At 33.3% G+C, this 13544-nt stretch overlaps 1 protein-coding gene across 5 annotated transcripts in view; it reads right to left on the reverse strand.

Moving 5' to 3' along the window:
- The window catches only part of drpr (multiple EGF like domains draper), a 102132-nt gene that overhangs the window by 79283 nt on the left and 9305 nt on the right, over nt 1-13544 (reverse strand). For 2 of the 5 annotated variants that reach the window (XM_089632608.1, XM_089632602.1), the window contains exon 1: nt 9940-10440. The exons of 1 other annotated variant lie outside the window; for it this stretch is intronic. The gene's annotated coding sequence lies outside the window, so the exon portion shown is untranslated. Of the gene's footprint in view, nt 1-9939; nt 10441-13544 lie in introns of those variants that run through there. 2 more of the 5 variants (XM_089632603.1, XM_089632606.1) reach the window with 2 other exon arrangements.

The following is a 13544-nucleotide window of genomic DNA, read 5'->3' on the forward strand; positions in this document are numbered from 1 at the left end:
GCTGTAGACACCGGGGACAAAATGACAAGGGAATATTCCTGCGTTAGGTCGACAAGAAGGTGGCCATTTCGTATTTTCATGGAGATTTTAGATATGGCTGCCTTGAATGCTTATGTTATTTGGATCACTAAATATCCAGAATGGCATTCAAATGACCGAAGCAGACGAAAAATCTTTATCAGGGAGTTGGCCATGGACTTAGTGAAAAACAACATTAAAAGTAGAAAAGAAAGCGGTGTAAAATTTCACAAAGCGCAGCAATACGGCTTCGAATTATTTGAAAAAGTTATGCCGAGCACAAGCGACGATATTGTATTAAATGAAGTACAAGTTTTACCTACCAAGGCAATACGAAGACGGTGTTATCTTTGCCCGCGCAACATTGATAGAAAAACTAAGCTGTGTTGTTATACTTGCAGGAAATCTATTTGTGTTCTGCACAGGGTCCAAGAAAATTTTTGTACTAACTGTAAAACTATCAAGGACAATGCCAATAATGAATGTTGTTAAAATAATAAAAGTTGCTTAGGACGGATCTTTTGACAGATTTTAAACAATTCATCAAATTTTGATGTTAATTTTCAGGTTCTGCGAAAGTTCTATTCAAGTTCCGATATTATTTCAGTTCTGTGAAGTACCTGGCCTATACTGATATCATAACAGAACTTGAATAGAAATTTCATAGAACTTTAAAATTAACAAACAATCTGTCATTTTTGTAATAAGCATATCCGACCTTTAGAAATTTCTTCTATTATTCACTTTTTCTAGTATTTTTGCTGTTTCTTTTCAAGTCATCACTATACTAATGGTGCCATGATCTGCAATTTTAGGTTTGTCTAGTATTTTAGAATTTGTTCACGTTCATTTGATTACACAAACTCAATTAGTGTACTGGTTGTTTGTGTTATCTTGGTGTATTCTCAGTCGAATTGTTTCATTTTTAAAATGATCACGTTGGAAAATATTTTGCATAAAAATCCGTTTTGTTTATTTCATATTAATATTATAGTTTTTAATAATAAATTACGTGTATTTTAAATAATTAAAGCATTCATGATAGTGCATGTAGTCACTTACTAACATTTGGTAAATGAACAACATATTTTTCTATAAGAAAACAAACATTTTTCGACCATATCTTTTGTGCTTTTAATCATTTCTCTGTTTATCACTTTTTTATAAGAAGTCCCTCTACTGTTTTAGACGTGGTGCACTTTTCTCATTTTCCATTTAAATTTATGTATAAAGGTTTCAATTGCTCAAAGCATAGTGGTCATTTGGAAATTGTTAATTTATGCGATTGTTTATTGATAACTTGATATCAATTTTACAATGTTTTCCAGAACATCTAGTTCACTTTTGCAGTCTTGTGCAATAAGTATATATCCAGGAGTCATTACGCTATAATATCTTACAAGTGAAATGTTGTCAAAAACCGGACATAATATCCAATAGTTACTGTACCTTCTTATAACATTATATTTTATGTTTTTCCATCAAATTACGCAAAAATTGTGTTGTTAACGTCAGCTTGTTTTTGTTTTGTCTTCTTTTATAAATATGATCCCAATTTTAGATTAGATTATTTCTTGGTAATCACTTTGCATTTCATTTTTTCATACAATTTATTCTGGAGTATATTTATTCGATTTACCAATAAATTAAAGTTTGGGATATGTATGTACCAAAATTAATAGCTGACAGAATTATTCGCTATTTAATAATGCTGATTTTATTCCATGTTGTTTGGGTTTAACTTTCATCGTGTTGTGTGTGTTTTTCTAAATTGTGAATTTTTATTTAAAAAGTTATTGTCTTCTAGCTAGGTTATAATTTTCGTTTATTTCATCTTCAATTTTGGGAACTCGTGCCGTGTGTATATGTTACATTCCACTTGCTCAAGAAAAAAAATTCTTTGTAATAATACGATAAAGAGTAAATATCTTACATTTCAAGTTGTGATTTTCATCACGCGATTTGTGTATAATATGTAAATATAACGATCGTCCAGTTGATTAGTCAGACATCTCCGAAGAATCGGAATTTGAGTTGAGTATACAGTTATATGTAAAATGAAAAAACAAACAAAATATATGTTTTCTGGGTTATTTGTAGAAAATTTAAAAATGTCGTACTAATGTACCGAACCGTTATACTTCCCGGTGTTATTTTTTTATAGCATATTTAATTTATAAAATACAGACACATGTAAATAATATTTGGTTTATGGCGAGCATTCGAACATTGCTTTCCTCATTATCTCAAAACTTTGTATTTAGAGATGTCTGACTAATCAACTGGATGATCGACATGTCTTGTTTACCAGTAATAGGTATGTTCATTATACTATATGTGTAATAATTTTTGCTAATATCTAATGTTTGTTTCATAAAACTCATTTATTATAAAGTAGGTACCTACCTTATGTGTTTCCAAAATGTTGAGGTGTATTTTTGTAAAAATATAATATTTTGAGGTGTGTTTTTTGTCTTTTTGTAAATTTCTTCATTTTACTACGATATTATGTGTGTAAGATATTTTAAAATTATATTAAAATTATGTTTTATATTACGAATGTCTTTTTCTATTTTCTATTATAATTTTGCAATTTTCAGTTTATTTAATCAATCCCTATAAATGGTCACCATAAAAGAGATAGCCTCCTAGTATGATGACGTTTCTATTCTAAATGGTGGTTTTTGTTCAGGGCAATACTGAACGCATTTCCCATCCTTGGCCGTGCGGAAAATATATTATATTAAATGCATTATATTTTATGAATTATTTATGAAATATCACATAATTATTGAATTAATTTGCGCTTGCTGGGATTTTGAACCCGCGACCCAGAATCTCAACCATTTGACCATGGGGGCCGTCATTACTAAGAAAAAGAGAGAAATTCTCCGGTTTCTCATATGTATCCTATTACGAGTTTATAAATACCGTTTCCAGATCTCTCATAAATATTGTTTATCAAAAACGGGGAATTCTCAGGCTACAATAAAAAAATATTTATTTCAAGATTGGATTTCAATACTTTAAAAATACCTTATTTTTAACAATTTGAAGTTATTAAAAATACCTTATTTTTTACAATTTTATTTGATAAAACATTACAAAACAAAACCATTCACCGTTAAAAATGTAAAACATACCTACATAAATGGATCAGTGAAAAACTATAAACTCAATATATACCTATTCAAGCAAACGCATCATTTATGATTACAGGTTAACTGCGGCACGATGCTAGATGATACTCTAAATGAAATTATAATAAAAACAATCAGAAATAAGATATTAATTATTTTTTTTTTGTAAACTAATGTTTAAGACAAGAATTTTTTTTCATAGCACAAAGGGTAACATTTATTTATAAGCAATAATTATTAGCTTGAAACACTCATCCACATTGAAAAATCTCCCGAGAAAAGATACATAATAATAATAAGAATAATTGTAGAAATAAAATAATTTAATACCTACATTAAATATCAACATACAACATTTGTTTCAAAATATTTAACATCCGTACCTAGTTTAGTAGTACGTAGTAGTTTTCATAAACTATAAAAGTAAAAAATACATATCCATCATTTACAGACCACCCTATGCAAGAAACAAGCCACCCACGTCGACGCTTAATCGCCAATCGGCAGTCGAGATTCGGAAACGAGGCGCGATGCTTGCTACGTACCCGCCTTCTCCGTTTTCTTTGAAAACATATGCGTTATGGTCTAAATTCATTAGAACATTAATTATGACTTTATTTATGAAACGATTTTGATAATGACTACTGAAATATGTAATATATACTTCCCTCTAATTATAACCAAAACAAATTTCATCGAATTATGTCATTAACACCTTTTAATAAGCAAAACAAATTGGGGGACTGAGTGACCCCGCTTCGGATCCAATGTGATTTTTTTCTTTCCGGGACGAAAGGGTTAAAGAGTAAAATTTATTTAAGAAATTACAAAATAGAGCACATTTATTTATTTAACAATCCAGTTGTAAAAGATCAGTTAATACACAAATAGGTACATATAATCACAAAAATACTCATGCATATTACAAAATATACCAATTATATAATAACAAATTATAAAATTATGTAAAATTCACTCAAATGTCAAATAATACAAAGAGGGACAAGAGACAAAAGATACACAAATAAAGACACTGGTAAAATATAATGTATTTAGCGCAACATACTTTTTGCAACAGCTGAATTCGTATAAAATTATTTACCGACGCAAATGTCTACTTCAGCACAATCCATCTTATTATAAATATAGTCGACACATTTGGGTCAGAGGGCTAAAATATGCGATATTATTTTTAAATGTATTCAGGTGAAACATACTATGGCGTCATAAACAACGGAAATTGGGAACATCTATTTCAACATTGTATCAAACGACACATACGTCATGGCCATCTTGATACCACAAACCGTAGTATCAAGATGGCCATGAATTATTTTGTGTGAACTTATTAAATCAGTCAATTGCCTTATAAATTACAAATTAATTAAAAATTAAAAATAAATATTAAAACTCTAAGATAGAAGACTCGTTTCCGACTTGACTTTTATTTTTAAATCTGTTGATGGAATTATAGACAGCCCTACTTTATTGAGCCTAATCACCTTCAAAATTACTATAACTACTTGATCGAAAATTATTTTTAATTGCAACAACAATATCAGGACTGAGTCATTTAGATACTCACTTATACTTAGATAAAATGCAGTTGGAAATAATTTCGCAGAAATTGTAAGAAAGTGTTCAACTACACGGAATATAGTTACAAAAAGGCTATTGTAACATACCTCAATAATATTAATAACTAAGCTAAGCATAATACCACTCTTCTGCATTGAATTTCTATATAACTAAAAGCAAATTTATTTTTTATTTTTGAGGAATGTTATTATACCCTTCTTGTAACTAGATGCCGTGCAGTTGAACACATCTATTATTTCGGAGAAAGTATTGCATTAGTGTGCTTGTATCTACTAGGTGAAGTTGGATGTAAACGCATGCGGGTTAGACGGGATAGACTAGAGGAACTAATTGCCCGGTTCTAGGACAACACGCAAAGTTTGTATTAGGGGGACAGAAGTTGAGTAGGGTGTAATAATTCACGGTGGCAAATTGACAGTTCAAATTAATTGATATTGAAATACTGCTGTGCTGATGACGAACCTCATAGAGCAGGAAGCAACTAGGATTCAACGGTTGGCTTCCCACATGACACACCATGTACAATATTTACATACTAAGGTCTAGCACACTCCACTTCTCATTAGACAGTGCTCACCTTACCACTTTGGGCAAGATAATTTTGGACACATGAAATGCTATTGTTATTTCGTTTTGCACAAGAGGCGCAGATAAGGTGCACTCTTATTACCAAAGATGATCTCTCAGCATATTAGCGTAGTCGCCACGAGGATGTCTCTGAGATAAAAGAAATATAAAACCATTTTTAAATGCAAATCCCTAATCAACTAATAAATAATCAAATCATACAAGATAAAAAAAATCCTATGACTGATAAATGCAATATTTTATAAAATGGAAATTGGGTAAAAATAATTAATTAGAACAAATAAAAAGATTATTGTAGCTGTACCGCTACAATAATCTTCTTTATAAATTCATACTCTCAGACTTAGATAATGTATTGAGATAATAATTTATATAATACGCTGGAAGGACGGAGTAGAGTTGGGACATCTAAGCCTAGGTGGCTAAACAATAGACTTGCAGGATGGAGCAGAGTTGGAAACCTAAACCCAGGTGGCAAAACAATACGCTTGCAGGACGGAGCAGAGTTGGAACATCTAAACCCAGGTGGCTAAACAATACGCTTGCAGGTTGGAGGAGAGTTGGGACACCTAAATCTAGGTGGTTAAACAATACGCTTGCAGGACGGAGCAGAGTTGGAACATCTAAACCCAGGTGGCTAAACAATACGCTTGCAGGTTGGAGGAGAGTTGGGACACCTAAATCTAGGTGGTTAAACAATACGCTTGCAGGACGGAGCAGAGTTGGAACATCTAAACCCAGGTGGCTAAACAATACGCTTGCAAGTTGGAGGAGAGTTGGGACACCTAAATCTAGGTGGTTAAACAATACGCTTGCAGGACGGGGCAGAGTTGGAATATCTAAACCCAGGTGGCTAAACAATGAGCTTGTAGGACGAAGGAGCGTTGGGACATCTAAACACGGGTGGCTAAATAATACGCTTGCAGGTTGGAGGAGAGTTGGGAAACTTAAATCTAGGTGGCTAAACAATACGCTTGCAGGACGGAGTAGAGTTGGAACACCTATACCCAGGTGGCTGAACAATACGCTTGCAGGACGGAGTAGAGTTGGAACACCTAAACCCAGGTGGCTGAACAATACGCTTGCAGGACGGAGGAGCGTTGGGACATCAAAATCTAGGTGGCTAAACAATACGCTTGCGGGACGAAGGAGAGTTGGGAAACTAGGAAGTAGGTGGCAAAGCTTGTAGCATTGAGCGTAAGAACAAAAGTGAGTAAAATTCCAAAATATATATTATTGTATTTCAATAGAGTAAAACAGTTCCTCGCCGAGACTTTTTAACGTGGGAGTTGGCGCTGGGCCATTCTCGTGAACTTTTTGCTGCAAGCAGTTGTTTACATTTTGAAAATGCACGACGTTTACGATTTTATAGTGGATTTTGAACACTCCAAAACAGATTCCATGCAAAATAAGGACAGCAATAATCGCGTCGCACTTAGTATTTTTTTAATAGCCTTACAAGTAATCTTTACCACATTACAAGTACGAATACTGCTCTATCAAACTTCAATAAGATATGCATGTTATTAAATTGGATGCTGAAGAATATTGATTGACAATGGCCTTTGTGTCTGAAAGCTTCATCGTAATAATAATATGGACGATGCATAGCGGAAACACCAATTATGTTCATGAGCATAAAACATGGGCACATCAGATCAAACTATGTGACAGAATCAAGAACTCTCAAAGACAAATTTATGTAGGCAGGTACACCTAGTTTTATTTATAGCCGTCATTTGATATTTACTAATGCATATCTAACCAATACTGAATCGATAAGTTTAAACAATATCTCCACTGAAGAAATATGTTATACTGACGTAAACACTTCTGCGGACCGTAATTATTGGATGTTTGCAATGTTATCTGTACGATAGAAACCAATGTATTGATTTTACATGCAGACTTATGTTGTGCCTGTCTATTAATATCTGTAAAATGCAAATTGCAACCATATTTATTATTGAGATATGAATTGCTAAAATTATTAGAAGCAATCGTCGCCATAACAATCAAGGCCGGGACCGTATGGACCGCTTTCAAAGCGTTGTTTCATCATTTATTTTGAGTCGGGAGCTTGCGGGTTCGATTCCCGCCAAGCCATAAAAATGTCTTCCACTCTGGGTGTTTTGGTATTAGTCATAAATTTGAACGACAAAAACGGCGCAACAGCTATCATAGGACGTTCAAGAACGTTCCCAATTTTTTTGTCAGAATCTAATTGGAGACGCGAGAAATTTCCTTAAAGTTGTTTTCACTTTAGGAGATAAAGGTAACAAACATAAATTATACAAAATTTATAACAAGTTGTTCGTTATCTCTTTAAGTTTTTAAGTTCCAAAAAAAAGTTACTTCAGAAGATATTATCTATTTATTTGTTATACCGAAACGTTAAGTATATGAAATTCCCTCGATAGAAAAAAATCTCAAAAAGCTCAGAAAATTATTTAAAACACGTTTTCTTCTGTTGGCATGGCATGTTATAGGCATGAAAAACTCACAGTCTATCTTTAAATGCAACTAAAGAATTTATCGGGAAATTTTTGCTCTATTTCAAACGATTCGTGTTTTATTTACATATATCCCTTTCAAACCATCTTTGAACGCTTACTACGGGGCCTATTAAATCATACATACCTAAAATAGTATTTTTAAATATGACTAAAATTTAAGGGCGTAATATTGGGGAACATAATTTATTAAAAATCGAGAAAAAACAATGTAAAAATGAGTAGACAATAAATCGTTATCTGAATCAGGTTTTCGTCCTTTCGTCGTTCCTTTGACGGGAGTCAAAGTTCATCACTTATTTATAAGAAATATTGATAGGAATGTTTATCAACACAACCCAAATTGCCGACCAGATGGCTTCATTCTTATCATATCAGCGAAGCAACACAAACGCACCACACAACAGAATGAAAACTGAAACCGAGTCCGGAAACGGGGACTTCCCAGTATAAATACGGAGTTTCCAGGATAAAGAACTTTTTTCGAAATTTCTTTGTTTTTTTTCTCCATCCAATAATATTTTTTAATAGAAGAATATTTCTTTTTCCACACAAACAATTCAACTTTTTTACCTTAAAACTCTCTTAAGGCCCCGTAGTAAGCGTTCAAAGATGGTTTGAAAGGGAGATATGTAAATACGAATGCTAGAGGGAGCGCGTTAATATTAAAAAAATAATAGTTAAGCGAAAATTGTGAAAATATTTAATAAAACACGACTCGTTTGAAATAGAGCAAAAATCTCTCGACAAATGCTTTAGTTGATTTTGTTTTTAAGGTACATTGTGGGAACAGCCAAACAGCTGATCGCTCCGTTGACCACATAAGGCATAAAAAATATTTTTACACTTTTATTTGACATTGAGCATTATCTATATACAAAATAATTTTCTTTCATACTTTTTCCTTATTTACATGTAAAAAAATATTTAAAATTGTTATCTACCAGTCAATCTGTGAGAAATAGTTAGAATGCAGGCGCATTCTCAAGTTATTGTTTTACAAAATTATCTTTTAATTACTGTCTGTATCTATGTTTTCTCCTTAAATAAATAAATAAAGGCGATTATGGTTCATTCGGTTATAAGCTCTTTCTCACCTCACAAACGCATGAAGCAGAAAGAGAGGTTAAAGCCGAGCTCTCAACGGCAGGACTATTAGACAGAATGTATAATATTAGCATTAACTTGTTGAGAACTCAAAACTTTCCTTCGTAAAGAGGTCATGAAAATATGATAAAAACTAATTGATGCCATTCCTACCTAAATTTCGGTAGATATACCGATTTCGGCAAAAATCTACCCATCTGCCGATATTCACCGAAGTTTGGGAATTTGTGAAAATCAACCGATATTTTTGAAAATTTACGAATTTAGTCAAAATCCACCGAAATTCACAAAAAACACACCGAAGTTTTTGAATTTTGTGAAAATTTCGAAATATTCAAATTTTCTGGGGAAATTGAACAACTGAGAATACCTCATACAAACCCATTCTGAAATCTAGGGAAATAGAAATTTTGGGCACACCACCACTGTGCGACATTACAATCCAGCACCTATTAATATTCTGACGATCTACCGATTTTTGTCACCAATCTACCGATTTTTTCCACTCACATCTACCGATTTCCGCGGCATGGCATCACTAAAGTCAGCTAAAGAACTACAGCTAGAGATGTAGAGAAGTACTTTAAACTTGTAATTTTTTACACACGGATTTTTAGACGAGTTGCCGCGGTTTGACTTCTAACTTATTCAAATCAATCGATTTCAAGAGTCCCCGGGGTCACTACAATGATCGGGAACCGTTGCCAACAACAAAAACCTTTTTTTGTTGTAGAACTGTCAATCCATCAAACCTTTTGTAGGGGGTGGTGGAAAGCTAAAGAATTCCATAAATAATAAGCTATGTATATAAATTTATAATGGATGTATGCGTCCAATTCAGAATCAAATATTACTATTCCATGAGTAAGTATTAATACCGCCATCGTGAATGTTGTCATAGTCGCATTTTCTGAAACTCTTTTACATCACATTTATAAAAAATCCAATAAAAGATACAAATTTAATTTACTTACCTACTTTTGTACAGAGGTATGCTCGAATTAGATGAAAATCACGAAAAATTCACATAAACAGTTTTCACAAAGAACTACATACAATAAAAACAACAACGTTAATGTCGTTGTGAGTTAGTATTGGAGTTTATTACTATTATTATCGCGTATTTACTCCCAAGCATTCAAGGAGAACGTTCAAACACGATTCACTGGTTACTAGTCACTAGGAAAAGAGAAGACAACACATATATATCTGTATAGCTCTATGATAAAACAATTATAATATGACACATAAACACGCGAAAATCTACAAGGATGTATAATTATTTTCCAGTACTGCGCTGCAGTCAAAAACAGCAGAGATGTCGAGGTATGTAAATATCTTAGACCCACGCGAATCGAAAATAAAATAAAATATCGCAAGGCATATATCGAAAGTCAAATGGTCCCAAACGATCGCGGCACTCGATGAGTTCACTGGTTCCACTGGCGACTTGTGTTGTCGCGCGAATGGTGCCGTCGCCGTGGTGCGATTCATGACTCGACTGTCAGTGTTGCCAACTCAGCTCCTTTAGAGCTAGATTTAGCTCTAAATTGGGTCCGTCAGTTCAAAAAAAAGTGGTTTAGCTTCTTAGCTCGTTTTTTTTCACATAATCTCGCTCCTTATACAAAATAGGGTAGATAAATATTTTTTAGGGAAAAGCACAAAAACTTTGACGAAATTAGTCCAAATTCTGTGAAAATTTTGAGAAAATGTGGGTAACTTTTGTGGGGAATTATTCCCCCCTCCACATGGATTTCAAAATAATTCGGGCAATAAATTTTCTCCGAAAGTTTTTAGCAGCTCCCCCCCCCCTGATAAAATCGAAACTTGAGTTTTGAGTTGGCAACACTGTCGACTGCAAAACGTTTGTCGTTCGGTTGTTGTGGTTTGAGTGTGACAAGGCGAACCACTCGCGGCTGAGCACAGAGGTCGGAATCGAAACATTACCTGGCCAGAAATACTTTTATGACCGTTGTGAAATCTTGTTAAAATCATTATATATCTTGATAAAAGTATAAAACAGGTGAAACACCACAAATAATGGGGTTATTTGAAAATGAAAACAAAGCGTAACCAGAAATGGCATATGGCAAACACACTACTTATCGAATTATTTTATGCATCTGAAAAAACCGCAATTTTGGATAGTGAGACCTTTTTCCGTGTAGGTATATCTATTTTCGTTAAAGATTTACTATTCGGGTAAACTCTTAATACGCATTATTACCATAAACAATACTTCGTTTCAACTAAATTACTGTAAGAGTGTGAACAATAGATAATATATTTACCCTATTTTTAAGGTATGTTCTTGAATTTAAAATTTCCAAGATTACGCAAGAAAAAAACACACACTTACTTCGATTATGCAATTAAAAAAAATTATCGGGGTTTAGTCACAAAACTATTTGTAACTAAAATTAGTACACATTTACAAGATGTTTTTTTGTCCCATTTATAATTATTGCACATTGTGCTCTATTCAATCATTTTCAGACCCAAATCCTTTTAGACTAAAACGATTTTTAGACCAGTGCTTTTTGAGACCAGGGGGGGCTGGCACAGCCTCAAGAAAAAAACAGTTTACGATGACTAAATTAAGCAGATTAAAACTATTTCCAAACAGAAATGTTTTACGTTAAAAATTAATTCCAAAGAATATTGATACGAAAAAACTAATGTGGAGTAAAAATTCGACTTCGAACCTCCTGGAAAAGCATGATAGATACATGGTATGATTCTTATACATACATTTGGCTAAAAACCAAAAACACATAATTACATTTTTCGTTATTTTAAATAAATATGCTTTTGGCCAGCTAAAGTTGCAATTCGAACCTTTGTGCTGCGACTGCTAAATCGCTTAGCTGGGAGGTTTACTTCGGCAAAGACGAAAAACTACAGGACGTGGTCATGTTGATTGGTAAAGGGTTTCACAAATTAACCGATTTAATTGAATTGGTACCGTCCATTGCGAGAAATACACTAAGGACCGGTTGTTTCGGAGAATTTGAATAATTCATCAAATTTCAACGCTCATTTTCAAGTTCTGTGAAAGATTTTTTCAAGTTCTGTTTTTATTTCAGTTTTGTCAAGCAACTAGCCTACAATCATATAGTAACAGAACTTGAATAGGACTTTCACAGAACCCGAAAATGAACGTTGAAATTTGATGAATTGTTCAAATTCTCCGAAACAACCCGTCCTAAGAATCTCATAGGATTTTGAAAACTGCTTGAAAAATTTCTGCAGTTTCTGCAATTTATGTGAAACCACTTATTGCAGATGGAAAGTTAAAACCTTTAAAATCAAGATTAATTTCCTTTTTGATGCGTGGAATAGCTTGTTGGATAAATAGAGATTTATATTATATATTTTTAAATATTTTTTTTTACTTCTTCCGGTTTTTCGTTAGGTTAGGTTAGGTTCTTCGAAAAAAGCTAAAAATTTCACCGTTTTTCCAACTTTGAGTACAACTTTAATATTCAAATCACTGCAAAGTAAGTGAAATATTTATTACAGAGATTACACATTTAGAACACATAAATGTTAGGTTATGTCTCAATGTTTTGAAGTCCATATATTAGTACGTAGGTAATACAATATTTTATAGTAGTTTATGAATAGATGTACACTAGACATAAAATGTTAAATTAACTTAACAAAAAATACTTAAAAAATATAAATGCAGAGTAAAAAAGTTGTGGTAAAAATGTAGTTAAATAAACAGTAATAAAAAAATATACATAGCACAATATTATTGTGTGCAGGTTAACTTTGAAAAAAAATTTGACCGATTGAGGTTTATAGAGCATTATTTTTTTAAAAGCGTCGTGTAAACAATTTTGTCTTAATTTCGATTTAAAGAATCGCGAGGGAATGTATGAATGCGAATAAAACAAGGAGTGTGTGCCAAGATAAGAGTTGTGTGGCGGTCTGCCCTCTCTGCCTACCACTGCGGTAAATGTTGTGATGGTAAGTTAGTTAGTAACATAATGTACTAGAACTCCGGCTACACTCCCACCGCCTTGCAAAACAATTACAGTTCTATACTCAACAATCTACTATTGGAGACTGGGTACCAACCAAGTTGTTGAATTTTCCCATTCTACAATCCGAGTACATACTCTGCCTATGCGCTGTGGTGAGACTGGCCGACTGTTGACGGTGACGGGGAAATGGTGAGCCAAGACCCCGATGCGTCACACCACTGCAGCGTCACAGCCAGGGGTGCCCATCGGAGAATCATTTCGTGATTCACTCCGAATATTCACTCATTGATTTAATAAAATTAAACATCAAGGTTGCAGATATTTGCTATAGAATTTGAATACATTTTACAACGTATGGCTTTAGATTAAATTATTTATAGTAATAAATAATCAGTATAAACAACAGATCTATGTCACGGGTTCCCAATCTGTTGGTCGCGAACCCAAATGGGTTCGCGTAGGGTTTTATGTGGAGACGTCTAATCGTATTAGGTACCTGGAAAATTTTAAATTTATTATCGGTGTGTCTTCTTTATCACGGTTTATTACCAATAAATCTATCTAATAATCTATCACGGTTATGGCTC

This window comes from Hesperophylax consimilis, chromosome 6, assembly GCF_061612785.1.
Source record: "Hesperophylax consimilis isolate HC1 chromosome 6, BYU_Hcon_1.0, whole genome shotgun sequence".
NCBI lineage: Eukaryota > Metazoa > Arthropoda > Insecta > Trichoptera > Limnephilidae > Hesperophylax > Hesperophylax consimilis.